Raw genomic sequence first — 5,896 nt, forward strand, 5'->3', positions numbered from 1 at the left:
CTAGCTATAAATGGCATGATGATGTTCCACATTTCTGTATCATATTAATATATAGTTTTAATTAGTAATATTTTTATAATGGAATCCACCCCCCCAAAATGAAAAAAAAATCCCATCAGAGACTCACTCATCAGAAATTCCTGCATTTTATTTTCTGTTTTCAAATCGGTGAGTGTGAGGGAATAGCTAGAGAATATGATTTTCTAAATTTAGCTTCAGCAGCAATAGGATTTACAAATTTCATGTGCAACTTGGAAGAACTGCTGAATGCTTCCTTCTCCACAAATGCGCTTTGCTTACTTTCCCCACCAGCCACGGCTACATCACCAGACTAAAGAGATTCAAAGTTTTATAGAGAAGTTTACGTGGATCACTGATTTTCTTAGTTTATAAACACCAAAACAACCTTGAAAACATCAGGAAACTGAATTACCACTGTGTGTATAATATTTAGTAATTCTAAAAATTCTTTTCCTTATTAAGTGAAAAGCACTATGATGCAAAAAACACCTCTCACCTATGCATCGTATAACAAGACGAGTATTTGAATAAATAGGCTGTAAGATTATAAAAATTAGAAATGGTCATACATGGGCCATTTATTGTCATAGACAAAAGGTAATCTTTTGAATGGCTGAACATATGGTGCTCATTTAATTGGAAGAGGATTTTACTAAGTAGGCATTCCCCTGCACTTATGTAGTATATCATTCTTCCTTTATAGCCACTGACCATGTTCACCTAAACTCCTTAACTTTTAGGGAGAATAGTCCAAGAATTATTTTATTGCAAGTGGAAAAAAATCACCTCACACTGGCTTAAATAAACAAAAAATTAGCTCACCTCACTTAAAACTGCAGAACTGGTTAAATTTGGGGCACCACTGAGTCCCAAAGCTCAAAGAATCAATCAGTAACAAAGCAATTCTTCGTTTGCGAATTTTTGCTGTTTTTCTAAGTGTTTGCTGGGTCGACAGGCACACGACTTCCCTGGATTCACAAGCTAGGTCTTAGCCTCTCTGTGTTAACATTCAATCTGCTTCAAGTCCAGTGGACAGAACCCTATTTTTTTCATATTCTTAGAACTCATTCTTATTGACTGTTTTTGTTCTTGCTTGTATCCACACATGCCCTTTGCTAAATAATCACTAAGAACAACATCATAGGGACACCATACAACCTTGAAGTGAGTAGGTGCTCAGTCTAGATGGACGGAAAGTAGATAAAGGCTGTTTCCCTAGGGAAGTTAAGGTCATGTTACAAAGAAGTGTTAATGGATGAAGAAGCATATTAAAATATGACAAGTGCACTGTAATAAGTTATCAACTTATATGTGCACACTATCTCTATCTATATATCACAAGGTTTTCCCAGCTAGATGGATAGGAAGACACATTAATGGATTATATAGATATAAACAGATGCTACATGTATTTGTATACATAGTGATCAGACCACACCTGTTAAACAGGATACAGACTTATCATGTTTCTCATACTACTTCCTGCAAACATGGGCTGTTGAAATTACTTTTTCTGTCTCTCAACATTTTGGGAGGATCTCATGACTCAATAGACTCCTTTTAACATAAAACCAGTCTCATTTCGGGTTAACGACACTGAATCTCCACTTGCATTTTTCTTCTACTATAGTGAGCCTGTATCCCCTGCACTCAGGGCTGATCCTTGGCTCGGGGGCCTGCAGTGAGAAAGTGAGCTGAGATTAGTCCTTCACTCCCACTCTGCGTCTTCACACCTCCTGCTACCAGTGCCCCTGGAGTGGGGGCGAGGACAGACAACTGAAGACAGAGGATTGGTTGGTAGATGCTACCCGGTCAGCACATCCTCTGTCTGTCTCATTGCTGACTCTTCCAAAGGGCTTGGGGGATTCTTGAGAGACCTACTCCCACTCCTGCTGCATCCATCCTTGATGAGAGGGACCCTTCCTTCCTGATCCTTTTGGTCCCTTCCTTTTTTTCTAAGCACCAGGGGTCCTTCTCTAACTTCTCACTGCCGGGATTCCCTTACACTGGCAAATCAGTCTGTCGTGGAGCCCTCTCTGAGGTAACACACGGAATTCCTCAGTGCCTCGGGGTTGTGGGAAACACACATCCCCACTCACAAAAGGTCTTGCTTTCTCTATTCTCTCTCCTTGTCTTACCTTGCCCCGTGTCTACTCCTGCTAGCCACCTGGCCTCAGGCTTCCCTTGGCACGAAGCAGCCACATTCCCTATCTCTCCTCCTAGGATTTCCCCAAACCTGAATCACCCATGGTACTTTGTCTTAGGACCTCACTTAATAAGCTGTGCTTTATTCCCTTAGTGTATCAGGGAATAGAGTCTGGTTGCAGGAAAAGGTAAGGATCCCTATTTCTTTTTCCTTTTTCTTTTCTTTTCTTGCGGTTTTTGGCCAGGGCTGGGTTTGAACCTTCCACCTCTGACATATGGGGCTAGCACCCTCCTCCTTTGAGCCACAGGTGGTGCCGCCCATGATCCCTATTTCTTATATTCTCATCTCTATGAATGTTTCTTTCAGAACCTTTTCATTTGTCTAACGGCGACAGCAGGAAATACCCCCCTTCCCATGTGTGGAAGAGAGAAAATTTCAGACTCTCAAGTCCTACCAATTCTCATGCTTGCGTAAATTATCCCTTAAATATCTTGTTTTTCTTTTACATTCTGGATAAACGATGGCACTGAGCAGCGGTTGGAGGGATTTATTCTCTCTAGCACATCCCACCTGGGCGTGTCCAGCACCTTTATTTCTAAGTGGGAGGAAAAGCACTCATCATTTTTTGTCTTTAGCCTTTGGGCCTCAGAGGAAATTCTGAGTTAATAGAAAAAGTACTGTTTCAAATCATGTTACTTATTAGATACCTTTTGTGTTCATTAACACAAAGAAAATATGAAGTCTTTATGGACTTATCATAGTAGAGCTTGGAGGCAGGAACTGTTAGCCCTTTCTTTAGATAATTCAGGGAGGCACAGGGAAGATAACTGACTTCTCCTAGCTCTCTCACTGGGACCACGGCCAGCGTTTTGATGCTCCCCATTTCTAACCTACATTTTCCTCCGTTCAAATACTTTCTACATTTTTATGAATGAATTTGCTGGTAAAGTGTGTGTGTGTGTAACAAATTCTGCATGTGTGTTTATTTCTAATTCTCAGTATAGTGCGTTGACACAACTCTTTACTGTTTTGTTACTTTACGATTCTACTGCTTGAATTCTGCAGAAAGTAACTCACCTGTTATGCAACCAGAACTTAACTATAACCTTAGATGGTTCTTATGCTTTTCAATCAAAATTTAGTCATGAGTAGTGGTGGTGAGTGAAGAACCCTATGACAAAAAGAGACGTGCCTTATACTTGTCATATTTAGAGCCAAGTCAGAAAACAATCCTCTGTATTAAATGGATTTTGCTTTCCTAATTGAGCATAAGAGCATCTGGGAACTGCCCTGCCCAACACAGTATAGAGCAGAGCCCCATCTTAACCCCTCCCCTCAGAAATCTGTGCACAGCACCTCTCAGTCAGCAGAGGCCCAGCTGACCAGGCAAGTCGGCCTGCTGGCAGGATGCAGTATCAGAGCATTAGGAGTTGATGAGACTTCCCAAGGGCCATTCTTTATTCGGACGGGTGGTGGGAACACTGCTGTCACAGCAAAGATCTGTCAGTCATGGGCACAGTCCCGGACCACAGATTGCATTCCCATATGCTTGAAATTTACATAATGTTCTGTACCCACCCATCTCATCCTTCTTCCCTATATCCATTCCTGGACTGATTGTTAAGCAGAAGTGAGGCTTTCTGAAATCCTCCTCTCTCTCTCTCTTTTTTCCGTTTTGTCTAAAGCAGATGCTACACACAAGCTGAGAAATTCATTGCAGACTGTTTTCACCCCCGGGCTTTCCACTGGGGCCTGTTCTATGCCTTGTATTATTGTCCCCCGACTTGCTTCTTTTCTCAGCAGTCTTTAGAGTGGTCTTCTCCATGGTCTGTTGTCTTCTCCACTGGAAGGTGATATGGCTCTGTGGGAGACCCTGGAAAATGCTGGACATTACCTGTGCCCTCTGGGCCTTGGACACCAATAAGTGATACTTGCCATGGATTGATAATAATTAGAGTAAGAGGGAGCTGGATGCTAGGAAGAAAAGAAATAGAGAAGGAGTGGTTTTAGGTGTATAAGGCAAGTCTGGAACAAAAGAAGGTCTTAGAAACTCTGTGCCTGCGTCAGTGAGGAAGAAGACAGAGTTGATTGAACATGGGAGGGAATAAGAGACGGGTTGGAACTGCTGAGAAAATCAAAATAAAGTGACCTGCTGGACTAACCCAGCAGCACATGAAGTAAAGTTACCATGGGTACCACTAAGGCAATGCTGGCAAAGTACATTGAGGGGGGAGTTTAAGAAATACCACAAGAGAGAAATCATCATGAACCCCAAACTGCTGTGCCAGTAAACCATCTTTAAATCTTTCTCACACAACATATAAATTTCCAAGAGGTTCAATGTATTTATGACAATGGAGGCCGCTCGGCGATAGAATTCAGTAATACCCATAGTCGTGGTCTCAAGCTTTTGGAAAACATACTGATAGTATTAAATTTTTTGAGCAAGCATTTGTAGCATATATACACATATATTCATAAATAATATAGATGCCCTATTGAACTACTTTATTAGGCATATTATAAGATACATACATTATACATGTTAAAAGATAAAGCATACATGTGTGTATGTGTGTGTGTATGTAGACACAAACATGAATATTTCTTCCCAAACATTCCATTTGCATCATTCCTCTCACTCTGTTTTAAAACCATAAGGTAGGCTTTCCCTTGATTTCAAAGGGCATTGTCTCAAATCCATCATCTCCACAGGGTAGGCCAAGCCCATCCATCTCTTCTCTGGGTTTTACACCATTTCAAAGGCCCCTAGCTCTTGCTTCCCATACATAGGAGTAGTAAGTTAGACATCTCTCCTTATCACGCAAGAAAAGACTCTCACAGAAGGAGGCTTGCCAAGAATCCCAGCTTCACTTTTTAGTGCAATCCTTTTCTCTGTGGCTGTTTGAGGATGTGCTAAGCTTGTGTGCAGCACTGTCTGTATTTTTTAGGGCTTTTCCTACTTTCCCCAAGATGAGACTAGTCTCTGATCACTGGACTCCAAAGCTGGTCCATCTCCTTTTGTATTTTTCCAAAGCTGTTCTCTATTATACATTTTTTTTTTTCTTTTGTGCAACCGAATTTCAGCATGAGTATTAAGTATCTTTTTTGTACTTTCTTATTAGTAACACTACCGCACTTTGGGGTACTGAGAGAATGTTGCTAGGTAGATAGGTGCATTTTAATTTTATTTTACTGGCAAATAGTTGTGGATTCTGAAAGCTTTGTTCCTGATCTGATTGGCCTTTTAAAAATGTCACCACAATTTACTTATGTTTTACATGCTGGAAACCACAATGGATAATTTCTGTGTTATCTTACTTGGTATTCACGATAGCCCTATAAGACACGCTTTAGGATATATATTTTAAAACTATGGACATTGAGGTTTAGAGAATTGTTTTACTTTCCCCATGTCAGAGTAAGTTAGTAAGGATGGGGGTAGTTTGATATGCAAACCCAGATCAGGCTTACTCTGTTGTATGTATTTTAATCCTTGGTCATACTGTCTCTAGATAAATTGCAGTTTTAATTATTTTTTTATTAATATGCTATTATGCTGCTTATTACTATGGTTCAAATCTTTGATGATTTTCTATTGAAATTATCCTGGGCATATTAATGTATAAGACTTAATCCATATCACCTAGATTTCAATATTAGAATAGAATCATCCCTTAACATCACCTGTAGGTTTCCAGAAATTGCAACTTAAACAAAATGATGTAT

This window comes from Otolemur garnettii, unplaced genomic scaffold (genome assembly GCF_000181295.1).
Source record: "Otolemur garnettii isolate 467f Iridium unplaced genomic scaffold, OtoGar3 scaffold00162, whole genome shotgun sequence".
Taxonomy (NCBI): domain Eukaryota; kingdom Metazoa; phylum Chordata; class Mammalia; order Primates; family Galagidae; genus Otolemur; species Otolemur garnettii.